This window comes from Loxodonta africana, chromosome 10, assembly GCF_030014295.1.
Source record: "Loxodonta africana isolate mLoxAfr1 chromosome 10, mLoxAfr1.hap2, whole genome shotgun sequence".
Classification (NCBI taxonomy): domain Eukaryota; kingdom Metazoa; phylum Chordata; class Mammalia; order Proboscidea; family Elephantidae; genus Loxodonta; species Loxodonta africana.
The window spans coordinates 2,432,892-2,456,690 of NC_087351.1; positions in this window are offsets into that span (position 1 = coordinate 2,432,892).

Below are 23,799 nucleotides of genomic sequence, written 5' to 3' on the forward strand. Positions count from 1 at the left end.
CTAAGATTTCCCCCGGCGCTTCGTTTGCCCTGGGCCAAAGCGAGCCTTCACAATAGCTGAACGCTAACACTGCATACTCGTTCCACTTCCAGAACAGGGCTACCGCGAGGCAGTTCTCCGGGGGAAAACGGCCCTTCGCGAAGGGCAGATCTGCCGAGCTCACTGCGGGAAAGCGAAAGCAAAGGACGCTTTTCTCCCTCTAACCGCTTTCGTCAGAGGAACGGGGGAAGTCACAGTGTTCTTTCTCTCACTGAGATACACACAATCTGACGTTGCCTCTGAGCTCCGTCGCTGGCAAAGAACTGAAACTGACATACATTCCTGTGGGGAAACACATTGCTTTGCTAGGATTTCTCTAGGCAGTCTGTTTTCACTGGGCCTCGCTGTAGCAACACTATCTCGCCAGGGCAACACTGCATGGGATTTCCTCTGCCAGGAGAGAGCTGCTGCTTTGTAGTTTGTGCTGGGAAACCTTGCTTCGGCAAGTGCCAATTGACCGCATTCAGGCAGAAAGAAAAGAGAATCGCAAGAGGCCTTTTCTCCCCGGCTGCTCTGCCAAGCCCTTCCAGCTAAAACTATGCCGTTGCTCCTCTGGAAGGATCCCTGCACCGCGACGTAGTTTTTCAGAAGAAGCCTTGCGTTTGCAAGAGCAAAGGAGGAATTCGTTGCAGGAAAGAGGAAGGAAAGAAAGTTTCTCTCCCTCTGCCTGCTTTGCTCAGAGGAGTGGATGAAGTTAGGAAGTTCTCCCTTTCACTGAGAAACGTGCAGGCTGCTGTTGCATGGGCGCTCTGTTCTTTGCAAAAGAGTCTGCTGTTCCACGCTTTGAACCGTGGAAAGGCGCCGGGCTCTGCTAAGATTTCCCCCGGCGCTTCGTTTGCCCTGGGCCAAAGCGAGCCTTCACAATAGCTGAACGCTAACCCTGCATACTCGTTCCACTTCCAGAACAGGGCTACCGCGAGGCAGTTCTCCGGGGGAAAAAGGCCCTTCGCGAAGGGCAGATCTGCCGAGCTCACTGCGGGAAAGCGAAAGCAAAGGACGCTTTTCTCCCTCTAACCGCTTTCGTCAGAGGACGGGGGAAGTCACAGTGTTCTTTCTCTCACTGAGATACACACAATCTGACGTTGCCTCTGAGCTCCGTTGCTGGCAAAGAACTGAAACTGACATACATTCCTGTGGGGAAACACTGGGCTTTGCTAGGATTTCTCCAGGCAGTCTGTTTTCCCTGGGCATCACTGTAGCAACACTATCTCGCCAGGGCAACACTGCATGGGATTTCCTCTGCCAGGAGAGAGCTGCTGCTTTGTAGTTTGTGCTGGGAAACCTTGCTTCGGCAAGTGCCAATTGACCGCATTCAGGCAGAAAGAAAAGAGAATCGCAAGAGGCCTTTTCTCGCCGGCTGCTCTGCCAAGCCCTTCCAGCTAAAACTATGCCGTTGCTCCTCTGGAAGGATCCCTGCACCGCGACGTAGTTTTTCAGAAGAAGCCTTGCGTTTGCAAGAGCAAAGGAGGAATTCGTTGTAGGAAAGAGGAAGGAAAGAAAGTTTCTCTCCCTCTGCCTGCTTTGCTCAGAGGACTGGATGAAGTTAGGAAGTTCTCCCTTTCACTGAGAAACGTGCAGGCTGCTGTTGCCTGGGCGCTCTCTTCTTTGCAAAAGAGTCTGCAGTTCCACGCTTTGAACCGTGGAAAGGCGCCGGGCTCTGCTAAGATTTCCCCCGGCGCTTCGTTTGCCCTGGGCCAAAGCGAGCCTTCACAATAGCTGAACGCTAACACTGCATACTCGTTCCACTTCCAGAACAGGGCTACCGCGAGGCAGTTCTCCGGGGGAAAACGGCCCTTCGCGAAGGGCAGATCTGCCGAGCTCACTGCGGGAAAGCGAAAGCAAAGGACGCTTTTCTCCCTCTAACCGCTTTCGTCAGAGGAACGGGGCAAGTCACAGTGTTCTTTCTCTCACTGAGATACACACAATCTGACGTTGCCTCTGAGCTCCGTCGCTGGCAAAGAACTGAAACTGACATACATTCCTGTGGGGAAACACATTGCTTTGCTAGGATTTCTCTAGGCAGTGTGTTTTCACTGGGCCTCGCTGTAGCAACACTATCTCGCCAGGGCAACACTGCATGGGATTTCCTCTGCCAGGAGAGAGCTGCTGCTTTGTAGTTTGTGCTGGGAAACCTTGCTTCGGCAAGTGCCAATTGACCGCATTCAGGCAGAAAGAAAAGAGAATCGCAAGAGGCCTTTTCTCGCCGGCTGCTCTGCCAAGCCCTTCCAGCTAAAACTATGCCGTTGCTCCTCTGGAAGGATCCCTGCACCGCGACGTAGTTTTTCAGAAGAAGCCTTGCGTTTGCAAGAGCAAAGGAGGAATTCGTTGCAGGAAAGAGGAAGGAAAGAAAGTTTCTCTCCCTCTGCCTGCTTTGCTCAGAGGACTGGATGAAGTTAGGAAGTTCTCCCTTTCACTGAGAAACGTGCAGGCTGCTGTTGCCTGGGCGCTCTCTTCTTTGCAAAAGAGTCTGCAGTTCCACGCTTTGAACCGTGGAAAGGCGCCGGGCTCTGCTAAGATTTCCCCCGGCGCTTCGTTTGCCCTGGGCCAAAGCGAGCCTTCACAATAGCTGAACGCTAACACTGCATACTCGTTCCACTTCCAGAACAGGGCTACCGCGAGGCAGTTCTCCGGGGGAAAACGGCCCTTCGCGAAGGGCAGATCTGCCGAGCTCACTGCGGGAAAGCGAAAGCAAAGGACGCTTTTCTCCCTCTAACCGCTTTCGTCAGAGGAACGGGGCAAGTCACAGTGTTCTTTCTCTCACTGAGATACACACAATCTGACGTTGCCTCTGAGCTCCGTTGCTGGCAAAGAACTGAAACTGACATACATTCCTGTGGGGAAACACATTGCTTTGCTAGGATTTCTCTAGGCAGTGTGTTTTCACTGGGCCTCGCTGTAGCAACACTATCTCGCCAAGGCAACACTGCATGGGATTTCCTCTGCCAGGAGAGAGCTGCTGCTTTGTAGTTTGTGCTGGGAAACCTTGCTTCGGCGAGTGCCAATTGACCGCATTCAGGCAGAAAGAAAAGAGAATTGCAAGAGGCCTTTTCTCGCCGGCTGCTCTGCCAAGCCCTTCCAGCTAAAACTATGCCGTTGCTCCTCTGGAAGGATCCCTGCACCGCGACGTAGTTTTTCAGAAGAAGCCTTGCGTTTGCAAGAGCAAAGGAGGAATTCGTTGCAGGAAAGAGGAAGGAAAGAAAGTTTCTCTCCCTCTGCCTGCTTTGCTCAGAGGACTGGATGAAGTTAGGAAGTTCTCCCTTTCACTGAGAAACGTGCAGGCTGCTGTTGCCTGGGCGCTCTCTTCTTTGCAAAAGAGTCTGCAGTTCCACGCTTTGAACCGTGGAAAGGCGCCGGGCTCTGCTAAGATTTCCCCCGGCGCTTCGTTTGCCCTGGGCCAAAGCGAGCCTTCACAATAGCTGAACGCTAACACTGCATACTCGTTCCACTTCCAGAACAGGGCTACCGCGAGGCAGTTCTCCGGGGGAAAACGGCCCTTCGCGAAGGGCAGATCTGCCGAGCTCACTGCGGGAAAGCGAAAGCAAAGGACGCTTTTCTCCCTCTAACCGCTTTCGTCAGAGGAACGGGGGAAGTCACAGTGTTCTTTCTCTCACTGAGATACACACAATCTGACGTTGCCTCTGAGCTCCGTCGCTGGCAAAGAAATGAAACTGACATACATTCCTGTGGGGAAACACAGGGCTTTGCTAGGATTTCTCTAGGCAGTCTGTTTTCCCTGGGCCTCACTGTAGCAACAGTATCTCGCCAGGGCAACACTGCATGGGATTTCCTCTGCCAGGAGAGAGCTGCTGCTTTGTAGTTTGTGCTGGGAAACCTTGCTTCGGCGAGTGCCAATTGACCGCATTCAGGCAGAAAGAAAAGAGAATCGCAAGAGGCCTTTTCTCGCCGGCTGCTCTGCCAAGCCCTTCCAGCTAAAACTATGCCGTTGCTCCTCTGGAAGGATCCCTGCACCGCGACGTAGTTTTTCAGAAGAAGCCTTGCGTTTGCAAGAGCAAAGGAGGAATTCGTTGCAGGAAAGAGGAAGGAAAGAAAGTTTCTCTCCCTCTGCCTGCTTTGCTCAGAGGACTGGATGAAGTTAGGAAGTTCTCCCTTTCACTGAGAAACGTGCAGGCTGCTGTTGCCTGGGCGCTCTCTTCTTTGCAAAAGAGTCTGCAGTTCCACGCTTTGAACCGTGGAAAGGCGCCGGGCTCTGCTAAGATTTCCCCCGGCGCTTCGTTTGCCCTGGGCCAAAGCGAGCCTTCACAATAGCTGAACGCTAACACTGCATACTCGTTCCACTTCCAGAACAGGGCTACCGCGAGGCAGTTCTCCGGGGGAAAAAGGCCCTTCGCGAAGGGCAGATCTGCCGAGCTCACTGCGGGAAAGCGAAAGCAAAGGACGCTTCTCTCCCTCTAACCGCTTTCGTCAGAGGAACGGGGGAAGTCACAGTGTTCTTTCTCTCACTGAGATACACACAATCTGACGTTGCCTCTGAGCTCCGTCGCTGGCAAAGAACTGAAACTGACATACATTCCTGTGGGGAAACACATTGCTTTGCTAGGATTTCTCTAGGCAGTGTGTTTTCACTGGGCCTCGCTGTAGCAACACTATCTCGCCAGGGCAACACTGCATGGGATTTCCTCTGCCAGGAGAGAGCTGCTGCTTTGTAGTTTGTGCTGGGAAACCTTGCTTCGGCGAGTGCCAATTGACCGCATTCAGGCAGAAAGAAAAGAGAATTGCAAGAGGCCTTTTCTCGCCGGCTGCTCTGCCAAGCCCTTCCAGCTAAAACTATGCCGTTGCTCCTCTGGAAGGATCCCTGCAGCGCGACGTAGTTTTTCAGAAGAAGCCTTGCGTTTGCAAGAGCAAAGGAGGAATTCGTTGCAGGAAAGAGGAAGGAAAGAAAGTTTCTCTCCCTCTGCCTGCTTTGCTCAGAGGACTGGATGAAGTTAGGAAGTTCTCCCTTTCACTGAGAAACGTGCAGGCTGCTGTTGCCTGGGCGCTCTCTTCTTTGCAAAAGAGTCTGCAGTTCCACGCTTTGAACCGTGGAAAGGCGCCGGGCTCTGCTAAGATTTCCCCCGGCGCTTCGTTTGCCCTGGGCCAAAGCGAGCCTTCACAATAGCTGAACGCTAACACTGCATACTCGTTCCACTTCCAGAACAGGGCTACCGCGAGGCAGTTCTCCGGGGAAAAACGGCGCTTCGCGAAGGGCAGATCTGCCGAGCTCACTGCGGGAAAGCGAAAGCAAAGGACGCTTTTCTCCCTCTAACCGCTTTCGTCAGAGGAACGGGGCAAGTCACAGTGTTCTTTCTCTCACTGAGATACACACAATCTGACGTTGCCTCTGAGCTCCGTCGCTGGCAAAGAACTGAAACTGACATACATTCCTGTGGGGAAACACATTGCTTTGCTAGGATTTCTCTAGGCAGTGTGTTTTCACTGGGCCTCGCTGTAGCAACACTATCTCGCCAGGGCAACACTGCATGGGATTTCCTCTGCCAGGAGAGAGCTGCTGCTTTGTAGTTTGTGCTGGGAAACCTTGCTTCGGCAAGTGCCAATTGACCGCATTCAGGCAGAAAGAAAAGAGAATCGCAAGAGGCCTTTTCTCGCCGGCTGCTCTGCCAAGCCCTTCCAGCTAAAACTATGCCGTTGCTCCTCTGGAAGGATCCCTGCACCGCGACGTAGTTTTTCAGAAGAAGCCTTGCGTTTGCAAGAGCAAAGGAGGAATTCGTTGCAGGAAAGAGGAAGGAAAGAAAGTTTCTCTCCCTCTGCCTGCTTTGCTCAGAGGACTGGATGAAGTTAGGAAGTTCTCCCTTTCACTGAGAAACGTGCAGGCTGCTGTTGCCTGGGCGCTCTCTTCTTTGCAAAAGAGTATGCAGTTCCACGCTTTGAACCGTGGAAAGGCGCCGGGCTCTGCTAAGATTTCCCCCGGCGCTTCGTTTGCCCTGGGCCAAAGCGAGCCTTCACAATAGCTGAACGCTAACACTGCATACTCGTTCCACTTCCAGAACAGGGCTACCGCGAGGCAGTTCTCCGGGGGAAAACGGCCCTTCGCGAAGGGCAGATCTGCCGAGCTCACTGCGGGAAAGCGAAAGCAAAGGACGCTTTTCTCCCTCTAACCGCTTTCGTCAGAGGAACGGGGGAAGTCACAGTGTTCTTTCTCTCACTGAGATACACACAATCTGACGTTGCCTCTGAGCTCCGTCGCTGGCAAAGAAATGAAACTGACATACATTCCTGTGGGGAAACACAGGGCTTTGCTAGGATTTCTCTAGGCAGTCTGTTTTCCCTGGGCCTCACTGTAGCAACAGTATCTCGCCAGGGCAACACTGCATGGGATTTCCTCTGCCAGGAGAGAGCTGCTGCTTTGTAGTTTGTGCTGGGAAACCTTGCTTCGGCGAGTGCCAATTGACCGCATTCAGGCAGAAAGAAAAGAGAATCGCAAGAGGCCTTTTCTCGCCGGCTGCTCTGTCCAGCCCTTCCAGCTAAAACTATGCCGTTGCTCCTCTGGAAGGATCCCTGCACCGCGACGTAGTTTTTCAGAAGAAGCCTTGCGTTTGCAAGAGCAAAGGAGGAATTCGTTGCAGGAAAGAGGAAGGAAAGAAAGTTTCTCTCCCTCTGCCTGCTTTGCTCAGAGGACTGGATGAAGTTAGGAAGTTCTCCCTTTCACTGAGAAACGTGCAGGCTGCTGTTGCCTGGGCGCTCTCTTCTTTGCAAAAGAGTCTGCAGTTCCACGCTTTGAACCGTGGAAAGGCGCCGGGCTCTGCTAAGATTTCCCCGGGCGCTTCGTTTGCCCTGGGCCAAAGCGAGCCTTCACAATAGCTGAACGCTAACACTGCATACTCGTTCCACTTCCAGAACAGGGCTACCGCGAGGCAGTTCTCCGGGGGAAAACGGCCCTTCGCGAAGGGCAGATCTGCCGAGCTCACTGCGGGAAAGCGAAAGCAAAGGACGCTTTTCTCCCTCTAACCGCTTTCGTCAGAGGAACGGGGGAAGTCACAGTGTTCTTTCTCTCACTGAGATACACACAATCTGACGTTGCCTCTGAGCTCCGTCGCTGGCAAAGAAATGAAACTGACATACATTCCTGTGGGGAAACACAGGGCTTTGCTAGGATTTCTCTAGGCAGTCTGTTTTCCCTGGGCCTCACTGTAGCAACAGTATCTCGCCAGGGCAACACTGCATGGGATTTCCTCTGCCAGGAGAGAGCTGCTGCTTTGTAGTTTGTGCTGGGAAACCTTGCTTCGGCGAGTGCCAATTGACCGCATTCAGGCAGAAAGAAAAGAGAATCGCAAGAGGCCTTTTCTCGCCGGCTGCTCTGCCAAGCCCTTCCAGCTAAAACTATGCCGTTGCTCCTCTGGAAGGATCCCTGCACCGCGACGTAGTTTTTCAGAAGAAGCCTTGCGTTTGCAAGAGCAAAGGAGGAATTCGTTGCAGGAAAGAGGAAGGAAAGAAAGTTTCTCTCCCTCTGCCTGCTTTGCTCAGAGGACTGGATGAAGTTAGGAAGTTCTCCCTTTCACTGAGAAACGTGCAGGCTGCTGTTGCCTGGGCGCTCTCTTCTTTGCAAAAGAGTCTGCAGTTCCACGCTTTGAACCGTGGAAAGGCGCCGGGCTCTGCTAAGATTTCCCCCGGCGCTTCGTTTGCCCTGGGCCAAAGCGAGCCTTCACAATAGCTGAACGCTAACACTGCATAGTCGTTCCACTTCCAGAACAGGGCTACCGCGAGGCAGTTCTCCGGGGGAAAAAGGCCCTTCGCGAAGGGCAGATCTGCCGAGCTCACTGCGGGAAAGCGAAAGCAAAGGACGCTTCTCTCCCTCTAACCGCTTTCGTCAGAGGAACGGGGCAAGTCACAGTGTTCTTTCTCTCACTGAGATACACACAATCTGACGTTGCCTCTGAGCTCCGTCGCTGGCAAAGAACTGAAACTGACATACATTCCTGTGGGGAAACACATTGCTTTGCTAGGATTTCTCTAGGCAGTGTGTTTTCACTGGGCCTCGCTGTAGCAACACTATCTCGCCAGGGCAACACTGCATGGGATTTCCTCTGCCAGGAGAGAGCTGCTGCTTTGTAGTTTGTGCTGGGAAACCTTGCTTCGGCAAGTGCCAATTGACCGCATTCAGGCAGAAAGAAAAGAGAATCGCAAGAGGCCTTTTCTCGCCGGCTGCTCTGCCAAGCCCTTCCAGCTAAAACTATGCCGTTGCTCCTCTGGAAGGATCCCTGCACCGCGACGTAGTTTTTCAGAAGAAGCCTTGCGTTTGCAAGAGCAAAGGAGGAATTCGTTGCAGGAAAGAGGAAGGAAAGAAAGTTTCTCTCCCTCTGCCTGCTTTGCTCAGAGGACTGGATGAAGTTAGGAAGTTCTCCCTTTCACTGAGAAACGTGCAGGCTGCTGTTGCATGGGCGCTCTGTTCTTTGCAAAAGAGTCTGCTGTTCCACGCTTTGAACCGTGGAAAGGCGCCGGGCTCTGCTAAGATTTCCCCCGGCGCTTCGTTTGCCCTGGGCCAAAGCGAGCCTTCACAATAGCTGAACGCTAACCCTGCATACTCGTTCCACTTCCAGAACAGGGCTACCGAGAGGCAGTTCTCCGGGGGAAAAAGGCCCTTCGCGAAGGGCAGATCTGCCGAGCTCACTGCGGGAAAGCGAAAGCAAAGGACGCTTCTCTCCCTCTAACCGCTTTCGTCAGAGGAACGGGGGAAGTCACAGTGTTCTTTCTCTCACTGAGATACACACAATCTGACGTTGCCTCTGAGCTCCGTCGCTGGCAAAGAAATGAAACTGACATACATTCCTGTGGGGAAACACAGTAGGATTTCTCTAGGCAGTCTGTTTTCCCTGGGCCTCACTGTAGCAACAGTATCTCGCCAGGGCAACACTGCATGGGATTTCCTCTGCCAGGAGAGAGCTGCTGCTTTGTAGTTTGTGCTGGGAAACCTTGCTTCGGCAAGTGCCAATTGACCGCATTCAGGCAGAAAGAAAAGAGAATCGCAAGAGGCCTTTTCTCGCCGGCTGCTCTGCCAAGCCCTTCCAGCTAAAACTATGCCGTTGCTCCTCTGGAAGGATCCCTGCACCGCCACGTAGTTTTTCAGAAGAAGCCTTGCGTTTGCAAGAGCAAAGGAGGAATTCGTTGCAGGAAAGAGGAAGGAAAGAAAGTTTCTCTCCCTCTGCCTGCTTTGCTCAGAGGACTGGATGAAGTTAGGAAGTTCTCCCTTTCACTGAGAAACGTGCAGGCTGCTGTTGCCTGGGCGCTCTCTTCTTTGCAAAAGAGTCTGCAGTTCCACGCTTTGAACCGTGGAAAGGCGCCGGGCTCTGCTAAGATTTCCCCCGGCGCTTCGTTTGCCCTGGGCCAAAGCGAGCCTTCACAATAGCTGAACGCTAACACTGCATACTCGTTCCACTTCCAGAACAGGGCTACCGCGAGGCAGTTCTCCGGGGGAAAACGGCCCTTCGCGAAGGGCAGATCTGCCGAGCTCACTGCGGGAAAGCGAAAGCAAAGGACGCTTTTCTCCCTCTAACCGCTTTCGTCAGAGGAACGGGGGAAGTCACAGTGTTCTTTCTCTCACTGAGATACACACAATCTGACGTTGCCTCTGAGCTCCGTCGCTGGCAAAGAAATGAAACTGACATACATTCCTGTGGGGAAACACAGTAGGATTTCTCTAGGCAGTCTGTTTTCCCTGGGCCTCACTGTAGCAACAGTATCTCGCCAGGGCAACACTGCATGGGATTTCCTCTGCCAGGAGAGAGCTGCTGCTTTGTAGTTTGTGCTGGGAAACCTTGCTTCGGCGAGTGCCAATTGACCGCATTCAGGCAGAAAGAAAAGAGAATCGCAAGAGGCCTTTTCTCCCCGGCTGCTCTGTCAAGCCCTTCCAGCTAAAACTATGCCGTTGCTCCTCTGGAAGGATCCCTGCACCGCGACGTAGTTTTTCAGAAGAAGCCTTGCGTTTGCAAGAGCAAAGGAGGAATTCGTTGCAGGAAAGAGGAAGGAAAGAAAGTTTCTCTCCCTCTGCCTGCTTTGCTCAGAGGACTGGATGAAGTTAGGAAGTTCTCCCTTTCACTGAGAAACGTGCAGGCTGCTGTTGCATGGGCGCTCTGTTCTTTGCAAAAGAGTATGCAGTTCCACGCTTTGAACCGTGGAAAGGCGCCGGGCTCTGCTAAGATTTCCCCCGGCGCTTCGTTTGCCCTGGGCCAAAGCGAGCCTTCACAATAGCTGAACGCTAACACTGCATACTCGTTCCACTTCCAGAACAGGGCTACCGCGAGGCAGTTCTCCGGGGGAAAACGGCCCTTCGCGAAGGGCAGATCTGCCGAGCTCACTGCGGGAAAGCGAAAGCAAAGGACGCTTTTCTCCCTCTAACCGCTTTCGTCAGAGGAACGGGGCAAGTCACAGTGTTCTTTCTCTCACTGAGATACACACAATCTGACGTTGCCTCTGAGCTCCGTTGCTGGCAAAGAACTGAAACTGACATACATTCCTGTGGGGAAACACAGGGCTTTGCTAGGATTTCTCTAGGCAGTGTGTTTTCACTGGGCCTCGCTGTAGCAACACTATCTCGCCAGGGCAACACTGCATGGGATTTCCTCTGCCAGGAGAGAGCTGCTGCTTTGTAGTTTGTGCTGGGAAACCTTGCTTCGGCAAGTGCCAATTGACCGCATTCAGGCAGAAAGAAAAGAGAATCGCAAGAGGCTTTTTCTCGCCGGCTGCTCTGCCAAGCCCTTCCAGCTAAAACTATGCCGTTGCTCCTCTGGAAGGATCCCTGCACCGCGACGTAGTTTTTCAGAAGAAGCCTTGCGTTTGCAAGAGCAAAGGAGGAATTCGTTGCAGGAAAGAGGAAGGAAAGAAAGTTTCTCTCCCTCTGCCTGCTTTGCTCAGAGGACTGGATGAAGTTAGGAAGTTCTCCCTTTCACTGAGAAACGTGCAGGCTGCTGTTGCCTGGGCGCTCTGTTCTTTGCAAAAGAGTCTGCAGTTCCACGCTTTGAACCGTGGAAAGGCGCCGGGCTCTGCTAAGATTTCCCCCGGCGCTTCGTTTGCCCTGGGCCAAAGCGAGCCTTCACAATAGCTGAACGCTAACACTGCATACTCGTTCCACTTCCAGAACAGGGCTACCGCGAGGCAGTTCTCCGGGGGAAAACGGCCCTTCGCGAAGGGCAGATCTGCCGAGCTCACTGCGGGAAAGCGAAAGCAAAGGACGCTTTTCTCCCTCTAACCGCTTTCGTCAGAGGAACGGGGGAAGTCACAGTGTTCTTTCTCTCACTGAGATACACACAATCTGACGTTGCCTCTGAGCTCCGTTGCTGGCAAAGAACTGAAACTGACATACATTCCTGTGGGGAAACACTGGGCTTTGCTAGGATTTCTCCAGGCAGTCTGTTTTCCCTGGGCCTCACTGTAGCAACACTATCTCGCCAGGGCAACACTGCATGGGATTTCCTCTGCCAGGAGAGAGCTGCTGCTTTGTAGTTTGTGCTGGGAAACCTTGCTTCGGCGAGTGCCAATTGACCGCATTCAGGCAGAAAGAAAAGAGAATTGCAAGAGGCCTTTTCTCGCCGGCTGCTCTGCCAAGCCCTTCCAGCTAAAACTATGCCGTTGCTCCTCTGGAAGGATCCCTGCACCGCGACGTAGTTTTTCAGAAGAAGCCTTGCGTTTGCAAGAGCAAAGGAGGAATTCGTTGCAGGAAAGAGGAAGGAAAGAAAGTTTCTCTCCCTCTGCCTGCTTTGCTCAGAGGACTGGATGAAGTTAGGAAGTTCTCCCTTTCACTGAGAAACGTGCAGGCTGCTGTTGCCTGGGCGCTCTCTTCTTTGCAAAAGAGTCTGCAGTTCCACGCTTTGAACCGTGGAAAGGCGCCGGGCTCTGCTAAGATTTAGCCCGGCGCTTCGTTTGCCCTGGGCCAAAGAGAGCCTTCACAATAGCTGAACGCTAACACTGCATACTCGTTCCACTTCCAGAACAGGGCTACCGCGAGGCAGTTCTCCGGGGGAAAAAGGCCCTTCGCGAAGGGCAGATCTGCCGAGCTCACTGCGGGAAAGCGAAAGCAAAGGACGCTTTTCTCCCTCTAACCGCTTTCGTCAGAGGAACGGGGGAAGTCACAGTGTTCTTTCTCTCAGTGAGATACACACAATCTGACGTTGCCTCTGAGCTCCGTTGCTGGCAAAGAACTGAAACTGACATAAACTCCTGTGGGGAAACACATTGCTTTGCTAGGATTTCTCTAGGCAGTGTGTTTTCCCTGGGCCTCGCTGTAGCAACACTATCTCGCCAGGGCAACACTGCATGGGATTTCCTCTGCCAGGAGAGAGCTGCTGCTTTGTAGTTTGTGCTGGGAAACCTTGCTTCGGCAAGTGCCAATTGACCGCATTCAGGCAGAAAGAAAAGAGAATCGCAAGAGGCCTTTTCTCGCCGGCTGCTCTGCCAAGCCCTTCCAGCTAAAACTATGCCGTTGCTCCTCTGGAAGGATCCCTGCACCGCGACGTAGTTTTTCAGAAGAAGCCTTGCGTTTGCAAGAGCAAAGGAGGAATTCGTTGCAGGAAAGAGGAAGGAAAGAAAGTTTCTCTCCCTCTGCCTGCTTTGCTCAGAGGACTGGATGAAGTTAGGAAGTTCTCCCTTTCACTGAGAAACGTGCAGGCTGCTGTTGCCTGGGCGCTCTCTTCTTTGCAAAAGAGTCTGCAGTTCCACGCTTTGAACCGTGGAAAGGCGCCGGGCTCTGCTAAGATTTCCCCCGGCGCTTCGTTTGCCCTGGGCCAAAGCGAGCCTTCACAATAGCTGAACGCTAACACTGCATACTCGTTCCACTTCCAGAACAGGGCTACCGCGAGGCAGTTCTCCGGGGGAAAACGGCCCTTCGCGAAGGGCAGATCTGCCGAGCTCACTGCGGGAAAGCGAAAGCAAAGGACGCTTTTCTGCCTCTAACCGCTTTCGTCAGAGGAACGGGGGAAGTCACAGTGTTCTTTCTCTCACTGAGATACACACAATCTGACGTTGCCTCTGAGCTCCGTCGCTGGCAAAGAAATGAAACTGACATACATTCCTGTGGGGAAACACAGGGCTTTGCTAGGATTTCTCTAGGCAGTCTGTTTTCCCTGGGCCTCACTGTAGCAACAGTATCTCGCCAGGGCAACACTGCATGGGATTTCCTCTGCCAGGAGAGAGCTGCTGCTTTGTAGTTTGTGCTGGGAAACCTTGCTTCGGCGAGTGCCAATTGACCGCATTCAGGCAGAAAGAAAAGAGAATCGCAAGAGGCCTTTTCTCGCCGGCTGCTCTGTCCAGCCCTTCCAGCTAAAACTATGCCGTTGCTCCTCTGGAAGGATCCCTGCACCGCGACGTAGTTTTTCAGAAGAAGCCTTGCGTTTGCAAGAGCAAAGGAGGAATTCGTTGCAGGAAAGAGGAAGGAAAGAAAGTTTCTCTCCCTCTGCCTGCTTTGCTCAGAGGACTGGATGAAGTTAGGAAGTTCTCCCTTTCACTGAGAAACGTGCAGGCTGCTGTTGCCTGGGCGCTCTGTTCTTTGCAAAAGAGTCTGCAGTTCCACGCTTTGAACCGTGGAAAGGCGCCGGGCTCTGCTAAGATTTCCCCCGGCGCTTCGTTTGCCCTGGGCCAAAGCGAGCCTTCACAATAGCTGAACGCTAACACTGCATACTCGTTCCACTTCCAGAACAGGGCTACCGCGAGGCAGTTCTCCGGGGAAAAACGGCCCTTCGCGAAAGGCAGATCTGCCGAGCTCACTGCGGGAAAGTGAAAGCAAAGGACGCTTTTCTCCCTCTAACCGCTTTCGTCAGAGGAACGGGGCAAGTCACAGTGTTCTTTCTCTCACTGAAATACACACAATCTGACGTTGCCTCTGAGCTCCGTTGCTGGCAAAGAACTGAAACTGACATACATTCCTGTGGGGAAACACAGGGCTTTGCTAGGATTTCTCTAGGCAGTGTGTTTTCACTGGGCCTCGCTGTAGCAACACTATCTCGCCAGGGCAACACTGCATGGGATTTCCTCTGCCAGGAGAGAGCTGCTGCTTTGTAGTTTGTGCTGGGAAACCTTGCTTCGGCAAGTGCCAATTGACCGCATTCAGGCAGAAAGAAAAGAGAATCGCAAGAGGCCTTTTCTCGCCGGCTGCTCTGCCAAGCCCTTCCAGCTAAAACTATGCCGTTGCTCCTCTGGAAGGATCCCTGCACCGCGACGTAGTTTTTCAGAAGAAGCCTTGCGTTTGCAAGAGCAAAGGAGGAATTCGTTGCAGGAAAGAGGAAGGAAAGAAAGTTTCTCTCCCTCTGCCTGCTTTGCTCAGAGGACTGGATGAAGTTAGGAAGTTCTCCCTTTCACTGAGAAACGTGCAGGCTGCTGTTGCCTGGGCGCTCTCTTCTTTGCAAAAGAGTATGCAGTTCCACGCTTTGAACCGTGGAAAGGCGCCGGGCTCTGCTAAGATTTAGCCCGGCGCTTCGTTTGCCCTGGGCCAAAGCGAGCCTTCACAATAGCTGAACGCTAACACTGCATACTCGTTCCACTTCCAGAACAGGGCTACCGCGAGGCAGTTCTCCGGGGGAAAAAGGCCCTTCGCGAAGGGCAGATCTGCCGAGCTCACTGCGGGAAAGCGAAAGCAAAGGACGCTTTTCTCCCTCTAACCGCTTTCGTCAGAGGAACGGGGGAAGTCACAGTGTTCTTTCTCTCACTGAGATACACACAATCTGACGTTGCCTCTGAGCTCCGTTGCTGGCAAAGAACTGAAACTGACATAAACTCCTGTGGGGAAACACATTGCTTTGCTAGGATTTCTCTAGGCAGTGTGTTTTCACTGGGCCTCGCTGTAGCAACACTATCTCGCCAGGGCAACACTGCATGGGATTTCCTCTGCCAGGAGAGAGCTGCTGCTTTGTAGTTTGTGCTGGGAAACCTTGCTTCGGCAAGTGCCAATTGACCGCATTCAGGCAGAAAGAAAAGAGAATCGCAAGAGGCCTTTTCTCGCCGGCTGCTCTGCCAAGCCCTTCCAGCTAAAACTATGCCGTTGCTCCTCTGGAAGGATCCCTGCACCGCGACGTAGTTTTTCAGAAGAAGCCTTGCGTTTGCAAGAGCAAAGGAGGAATTCGTTGCAGGAAAGAGGAAGGAAAGAAAGTTTCTCTCCCTCTGCCTGCTTTGCTCAGAGGACTGGATGAAGTTAGGAAGTTCTCCCTTTCACTGAGAAACGTGCAGGCTGCTGTTGCCTGGGCGCTCTCTTCTTTGCAAAAGAGTCTGCAGTTCCAAGCTTTGAACCGTGGAAAGGCGCCGGGCTCTGCTAAGATTTCCCCCGGCGCTTCGTTTGCCCTGGGCCAAAGCGAGCCTTCACAATAGCTGAACGCTAACACTGCATACTCGTTCCACTTCCAGAACAGGGCTACCGCGAGGCAGTTCTCCGGGGGAAAACGGCCCTTCGCGAAGGGCAGATCTGCCGAGCTCACTGCGGGAAAGTGAAAGCAAAGGACGCTTCTCTCCCTCTAACCGCTTTCGTCAGAGGAACGGGGGAAGTCACAGTGTTCTTTCTCTCACTGAGATACACACAATCTGACGTTGCCTCTGAGCTCCGTTGCTGGCAAAGAACTGAAACTGACATACATTCCTGTGGGGAAACACTGGGCTTTGCTAGGATTTCTCCAGGCAGTCTGTTTTCCCTGGGCCTCACTGTAGCAACACTGTCTCGCCAGGGCAACACTGCATGGGATTTCCTCTGCCAGGAGAGAGCTGCTGCTTTGTAGTTTGTGCTGGGAAACCTTGCTTCGGCGAGTGCCAATTGACCGCATTCAGGCAGAAAGAAAAGAGAATTGCAAGGGGCCTTTTCTCGCCGGTTGCTCTGCCAAGCCCTTCCAGCTAAAACTATGCCGTTGCTCCTCTGGAAGGATCCCTGCACCGCGACGTAGTTTTTCAGAAGAAGCCTTGCGTTTGCAAGAGCAAAGGAGGAATTCGTTGCAGGAAAGAGGAAGGAAAGAAAGTTTCTCTCCCTCTGCCTGCTTTGCTCAGAGGACTGGATGAAGTTAGGAAGTTCTCCCTTTCACTGAGAAACGTGCAGGCTGCTGTTGCCTGGGCGCTCTCTTCTTTGCAAAAGAGTCTGCAGTTCCACGCTTTGAACCGTGGAAAGGCGCCGGGCTCTGCTAAGATTTCCCCCGGCGCTTCGTTTGCCCTGGGCCAAAGCGAGCCTTCACAATAGCTGAACGCTAACACTGCATACTCGTTCCACTTCCAGAACAGGGCTACCGCGAGGCAGTTCTCCGGGGGAAAAAGGCCCTTCGCGAAGGGCAGATCTGCCGAGCTCACTGCGGGAAAGCGAAAGCAAAGGACGCTTCTCTCCCTCTAACCGCTTTCGTCAGAGGAACGGGGGAAGTCACAGTGTTCTTTCTCTCACTGAGATACACACAATCTGACGTTGCCTCTGAGCTCCGTTGCTGGCAAAGAACTGAAACTGACATAAACTCCTGTGGGGAAACACATTGCTTTGCTAGGATTTCTCTAGGCAGTGTGTTTTCACTGGGCCTCGCTGTAGCAACACTATCTCGCCAGGGCAACACTGCATGGGATTTCCTCTGCCAGGAGAGAGCTGCTGCTTTGTAGTTTGTGCTGGGAAACCTTGCTTCGGCAAGTGCCAATTGACCGCATTCAGGCAGAAAGAAAAGAGAATCGCAAGAGGCCTTTTCTCGCCGGCTGCTCTGCCAAGCCCTTCCAGCTAAAACTATGCCGTTGCTCCTCTGGAAGGATCCCTGCACCGCGACGTAGTTTTTCAGAAGAAGCCTTGCGTTTGCAAGAGCAAAGGAGGAATTCGTTGCAGGAAAGAGGAAGGAAAGAAAGTTTCTCTCCCTCTGCCTGCTTTGCTCAGAGGACTGGATGAAGTTAGGAAGTTCTCCCTTTCACTGAGAAACGTGCAGGCTGCTGTTGCCTGGGCGCTCTCTTCTTTGCAAAAGAGTCTGCAGTTCCACGCTTTGAACCGTGGAAAGGCGCCGGGCTCTGCTAAGATTTCCCCCGGCGCTTCGTTTGCCCTGGGCCAAAGCGAGCCTTCACAATAGCTGAACGCTAACACTGCATACTCGTTCCACTTCCAGAACAGGGCTACCGCGAGGCAGTTCTCCGGGGGAAAACGGCCCTTCGCGAAGGGCAGATCTGCCGAGCTCACTGCGGGAAAGTGAAAGCAAAGGACGCTTCTCTCCCTCTAACCGCTTTCGTCAGAGGAACGGGGGAAGTCACAGTGTTCTTTCTCTCACTGAGATACACACAATCTGACGTTGCCTCTGAGCTCCGTTGCTGGCAAAGAACTGAAACTGACATACATTCCTGTGGGGAAACACTGGGCTTTGCTAGGATTTCTCCAGGCAGTCTGTTTTCCCTGGGCCTCGCTGTAGCAACACTATCTCGCCAGGGCAACACTGCATGGGATTTCCTCTGCCAGGAGAGAGCTGCTGCTTTGTAGTTTGTGCTGGGAAACCTTGCTTCGGCAAGTGCCAATTGACCGCATTCAGGCAGAAAGAAAAGAGAATCGCAAGAGGCCTTTTCTCGCCGGCTGCTCTGCCAAGCCCTTCCAGCTAAAACTATGCCGTTGCTCCTCTGGAAGGATCCCTGCACCGCGACGTAGTTTTTCAGAAGAAGCCTTGCGTTTGCAAGAGCAAAGGAGGAATTCGTTGCAGGAAAGAGGAAGGAAAGAAAGTTTCTCTCCCTCTGCCTGCTTTGCTCAGAGGACTGGATGAAGTTAGGAAGTTCTCCCTTTCACTGAGAAACGTGCAGGCTGCTGTTGCCTGGGCGCTCTCTTCTTTGCAAAAGAGTCTGCAGTTCCAAGCTTTGAACCGTGGAAAGGCGCCGGGCTCTGCTAAGATTTCCCCCGGCGCTTCGTTTGCCCTGGGCCAAAGCGAGCCTTCACAATAGCTGAACGCTAACACTGCATACTCGTTCCACTTCCAGAACAGGGCTACCGCGAGGCAGTTCTCCGGGGGAAAAAGGCCCTTCGCGAAGGGCAGATCTGCCGAGCTCACTGCGGGAAAGCGAAAGCAAAGGACGCTTCTCTCCCTCTAACCGCTTTCGTCAGAGGAACGGGGGAAGTCACAGTGTTCTTTCTCTCACTGAGATACACACAATCTGACGTTGCCTCTGAGCTCCGTTGCTGGCAAAGAACTGAAACTGACATAAACTCCTGTGGGGAAACACATTGCTTTGCTAGGATTTCTCTAGGCAGTGTGTTTTCACTGGGCCTCGCTGTAGCAACACTATCTCGCCAGGGCAACACTGCATGGGATTTCCTCTGCCAGGAGAGAGCTGCTGCTTTGTAGTTTGTGCTGGGAAACCTTGCTTCGGCAAGTGCCAATTGACCGCATTCAGGCAGAAAGAAAAGAGAATCGCAAGAGGCCTTTTCTCGCCGGCTGCTCTGCCAAGCCCTTCCAGCTAAAACTATGCCGTTGCTCCTCTGGAAGGATCCCTGCACCGCGACGTAGTTTTTCAGAAGAAGCCTTGCGTTTGCAAGAGCAAAGGAGGAATTCGTTGCAGGAAAGAGGAAGGAAAGAAAGTTTCTCTCCCTCTGCCTGCTTTGCTCAGAGGACTGGATGAAGTTAGGAAGTTCTCCCTTTCACTGAGAAACGTGCAGGCTGCTGTTGCCTGGGCGCTCTCTTCTTTGCAAAAGAGTCTGCAGTTCCACGCTTTGAACCGTGGAAAGGCGCCGGGCTCTGCTAAGATTTCCCCCGGCGCTTCGTTTGCCCTGGGCCAAAGCGAGCCTTCACAATAGCTGAACGCTAACACTGCATACTCGTTCCACTTCCAGAACAGGGCTACCGCGAGGCAGTTCTCCGGGGGAAAACGGCCCTTCGCGAAGGGCAGATCTGCCGAGCTCACTGCGGGAAAGTGAAAGCAAAGGACGCTTCTCTCCCTCTAACCGCTTTCGTCAGAGGAACGGGGGAAGTCACAGTGTTCTTTCTCTCACTGAGATACACACAATCTGACGTTGCCTCTGAGCTCCGTTGCTGGCAAAGAACTGAAACTGACATACATTCCTGTGGGGAAACACTGGGCTTTGCTAGGATTTCTCCAGGCAGTCTGTTTTCCCTGGGCCTCGCTGTAGCAACACTATCTCGCCAGGGCAACACTGCATGGGATTTCCTCTGCCAGGAGAGAGCTGCTGCTTTGTAGTTTGTGCTGGGAAACCTTGCTTCGGCAAGTGCCAATTGACCGCATTCAGGCAGAAAGAAAAGAGAATCGCAAGAGGCCTTTTCTCGCCGGCTGCTCTGCCAAGCCCTTCCAGCTAAAACTATGCCGTTGCTCCTCTGGAAGGATCCCTGCACCGCGACGTAGTTTTTCAGAAGAAGCCTTGCGTTTGCAAGAGCAAAGGAGGAATTCGTTGCAGGAAAGAGGAAGGAAAGAAAGTTTCTCTCCCTCTGCCTGCTTTGCTCAGAGGACTGGATGAAGTTAGGAAGTTCTCCCTTTCACTGAGAAACGTGCAGGCTGCTGTTGCCTGGGCGCTCTCTTCTTTGCAAAAGAGTCTGCAGTTCCAAGCTTTGAACCGTGGAAAGGCGCCGGGCTCTGCTAAGATTTCCCCCGGCGCTTCGTTTGCCCTGGGCCAAAGCGAGCCTTCACAATAGCTGAACGCTAACACTGCATACTCGTTCCACTTCCAGAACAGGGCTACCGCGAGGCAGTTCTCCGGGGGAAAACGGCCCTTCGCGAAGGGCAGATCTGCCGAGCTCACTGCGGGAAAGTGAAAGCAAAGGACGCTTCTCTCCCTCTAACCGCTTTCGTCAGAGGAACGGGGGAAGTCACAGTGTTCTTTCTCTCACTGAGATACACACAATCTGACGTTGCCTCTGAGCTCCGTTGCTGGCAAAGAACTGAAACTGACATACATTCCTGTGGGGAAACACTGGGCTTTGCTAGGATTTCTCCAGGCAGTCTGTTTTCCCTGGGCCTCGCTGTAGCAACACTATCTCGCCAGGGCAACACTGCATGGGATTTCCTCTGCCAGGAGAGAGCTGCTGCTTTGTAGTTTGTGCTAGGAAACCTTGCTTCGGCGAGTGCCAATTGACCGCATTCAGGCAGAAAGAAAAGAGAATCGCAAGAGGCCTTTTCTCGCCGGCTGCTCTGCCAATCCCTTCCAGCTAAAACTATGAAATTGCTCCTCTGGAAGGATCCCTGCACCGCGACGTAGTTTTTCAGAAGAAGCCTTGCGTTTGCAAGAGCAAAGGAGGAATTCGTTGCAGGAAAGAGGAAGGAAAGAAAGTTTCTCTCCCTCTGCCTGCTTTGCTCAGAGGACTGGATGAAGTTAGGAAGTTCTCCCTTTCACTGAGAAACGTGCAGGCTGCTGTTGCATGGGCGCTCTGTTCTTTGCAAAAGAGTCTGCTGTTCCACGCTTTGAACCGTGGAAAGGCGCCGGGCTCTGCTAAGATTTCCCCCGGCGCTTCGTTTGCCCTGGGCCAAAGCGAGCCTTCACAATAGCTGAATGCTAACCCTGCATACTCGTTCCACTTCCAGAACAGGGCTACCGCGAGGCAGTTCTCCGGGGGAAAAAGGCCCTTCGCGAAGGGCAGATCTGCCGAGCTCACTGCGGGAAAGCGAAAGCAAAGGACGCTTCTCTCCCTCTAACCGCTTTCGTCAGAGGAACGGGGGAAGTCACAGTGTTCTTTCTCTCACTGAGATACACACAATCTGACGTTGCCTCTGAACTCCGTTGCTGGCAAAGAACTAAAACTGACATACATTCCTGTGGGGAAACACTGGGCTTTGCTAGGATTTCTCCAGGCAGTCTGTTTTCCCTGGGCCTCACTGTAGCAACACTATCTCGCCAGGGCAACACTGCATGGGATTTCCTCTGCCAGGAGAGAGCTGCTGCTTTGTAGTTTGTGCTGGGAAACCTTGCTTCGGCAAGTGCCAATTGACCGCATTCAGGCAGAAAGAAAAGAGAATCGCAAGAGGCCTTTTCTCGCCGGCTGCTCTGCCAAGCCCTTCCAGCTAAAACTATGCCGTTGCTCCTCTGGAAGGATCCCTGCACCGCGACGTAGTTTTTCAGAAGAAGCCTTGCGTTTGCAAGAGCAAAGGAGGAATTCGTTGCAGGAAAGAGGAAGGAAAGAAAGTTTCTCTCCCTCTGCCTGCTTTGCTCAGAGGACTGGATGAAGTTAGGAAGTTCTCCCTTTCACTGAGAAACGTGCAGGCTGCTGTTGCCTGGGCGCTCTCTTCTTTGCAAAAGAGTCTGCAGTTCCACGCTTTGAACCGTGGAAAGGCGCCGGGCTCTGCTAAGATTTCCCCCGGCGCTTCGTTTGCCCTGGGCCAAAGCGAGCCTTCACAATAGCTGAACGCTAACACTGCATACTCGTTCCACTTCCAGAACAGGGCTACCGCGAGGCAGTTCTCCGGGGGAAAACGGCCCTTCGCGAAGGGCAGATCTGCCGAGCTCACTGCGGGAAAGCGAAAGCAAAGGACGCTTTTCTCCCTCTAACCGCTTTCGTCAGAGGAACGGGGGAAGTCACAGTGTTCTTTCTCTCACTGAGATACACACAATCTGACGTTGCCTCTGAGCTCCGTCGCTGGCAAAGAAATGAAACTGACATACATTCCTGTGGGGAAACACAGGGCTTTGCTAGGATTTCTCTAGGCAGTCTGTTTTCCCTGGGCCTCACTGTAGCAACAGTATCTCGCCAGGGCAACACTGCATGGGATTTCCTCTGCCAGGAGAGAGCTGCTGCTTTGTAGTTTGTGCTGGGAAACCTTGCTTCGGCGAGTGCCAATTGACCGCATTCAGGCAGAAAGAAAAGAGAATCGCAAGAGGCCTTTTCTCGCCGGCTGCTCTGCCAAGCCCTTCCAGCTAAAACTATGCCGTTGCTCCTCTGGAAGGATCCCTGCACCGCGACGTAGTTTTTCAGAAGAAGCCTTGCGTTTGCAAGAGCAAAGGAGGAATTCGTTGCAGGAAAGAGGAAGGAAAGAAAGTTTCTCTCCCTCTGCCTGCTTTGCTCAGAGGACTGGATGAAGTTAGGAAGTTCTCCCTTTCACTGAGAAACGTGCAGGCTGCTGTTGCCTGGGCGCTCTCTTCTTTGCAAAAGAGTCTGCAGTTCCACGCTTTGAACCGTGGAAAGGCGCCGGGCTCTGCTAAGATTTCCCCCGGCGCTTCGTTTGCCCTGGGCCAAAGCGAGCCTTCACAATAGCTGAACGCTAACACTGCATACTCGTTCCACTTCCAGAACAGGGCTACCGCGAGGCAGTTCTCCGGGGGAAAACGGCCCTTCGCGAAGGGCAGATCTGCCGAGCTCACTGCGGGAAAGCGAAAGCAAAGGACGCTTTTCTCCCTCTAACCGCTTTCGTCAGAGGAACGGGGGAAGTCACAGTGTTCTTTCTCTCACTGAGATACACACAATCTGACGTTGCCTCTGAGCTCCGTCGCTGGCAAAGAACTGAAACTGACATACATTCCTGTGGGGAAACACATTGCTTTGCTAGGATTTCTCTAGGCAGTGTGTTTTCACTGGGCCTCGCTGTAGCAACACTATCTCGCCAGGGCAACACTGCATGGGATTTCCTCTGCCAGGAGAGAGCTGCTGCTTTGTAGTTTGTGCTGGGAAACCTTGCTTCGGCAAGTGCCAATTGACCGCATTCAGGCAGAAAGAAAAGAGAATCGCAAGAGGCCTTTTCTCGCCGGCTGCTCTGCCAAGCCCTTCCAGCTAAAACTATGAAATTGCTCCTCTGGAAGGATCCCTGCACCGCGACGTAGTTTTTCAGAAGAAGCCTTGCGTTTGCAAGAGCAAAGGAGGAATTGGTTGCAGGAAAGAGGAAGGAAAGAAAGTTTCTCTCCCTCTGCCTGCTTTGCTCAGAGGACTGGATGAAGTTAGGAAGTTCTCCCTTTCACTGAGAAACGTGCAGGCTGCTGTTGCCTGGGCGCTCTCTTCTTTGCAAAAGAGTCTGCAGTTCCACGCTTTGAACCGTGGAAAGGCGCCGGGCTCTGCTAAGATTTCCCCCGGCGCTTCGTTTGCCCTGGGCCAAAGCGAGCCTTCACAATAGCTGAACGCTAACACTGCATACTCGTTCCACTTCCAGAACAGGGCTACCGCGAGGCAGTTCTCCGGGGGAAAAAGGCCCTTCGCGAAGGGCAGATCTGCCGAGCTCACTGCGGGAAAGCGAAAGCAAAGGACGCTTCTCTCCCTCTAACCGCTTTCGTCAGAGGAACGGGGGAAGTCACAGTGTTCTTTCTCTCACTGAGATACACACAATCTGACGTTGCCTCTGAGCTCCGTTGCTGGCAAAGAACTGAAACTGACATTTATTCCTGTGGGGAAACACATTGCTTTGCTAGGATTTCTCTAGGCAGTGTGTTTTCACTGGGCCTCGCTGTAGCAACACTATCTCGCCAGGGCAACACTGCATGGGATTTCCTCTGCCAGGAGAGAGCTGCTGCTTTGTAGTTTGTGCTGGGAAACCTTGCTTCGGCAAGTGCCAATTGACCGCATTCAGGCAGAAAGAAAAGAGAATCGCAAGAGGCCTTTTCTCGCCGGCTGCTCTGCCAAGCCCTTCCAGCTAAAACTATGCCGTTGCTCCTCTGGAAGGATCCCTGCACCGCGACGTAGTTTTTCAGAAGAAGCCTTGCGTTTGCAAGAGCAAAGGAGGAATTCGTTGCAGGAAAGAGGAAGGAAAGAAAGTTTCTCTCCCTCTGCCTGCTTTGCTCAGAGGACTGGATGAAGTTAGGAAGTTCTCCCTTTCACTGAGAAACGTGCAGGCTGCTGTTGCCTGGGCGCTCTCTTCTTTGCAAAAGAGTCTGCAGTTCCACGCTTTGAACCGTGGAAAGGCGCCGGGCTCTGCTAAGATTTCCCCCGG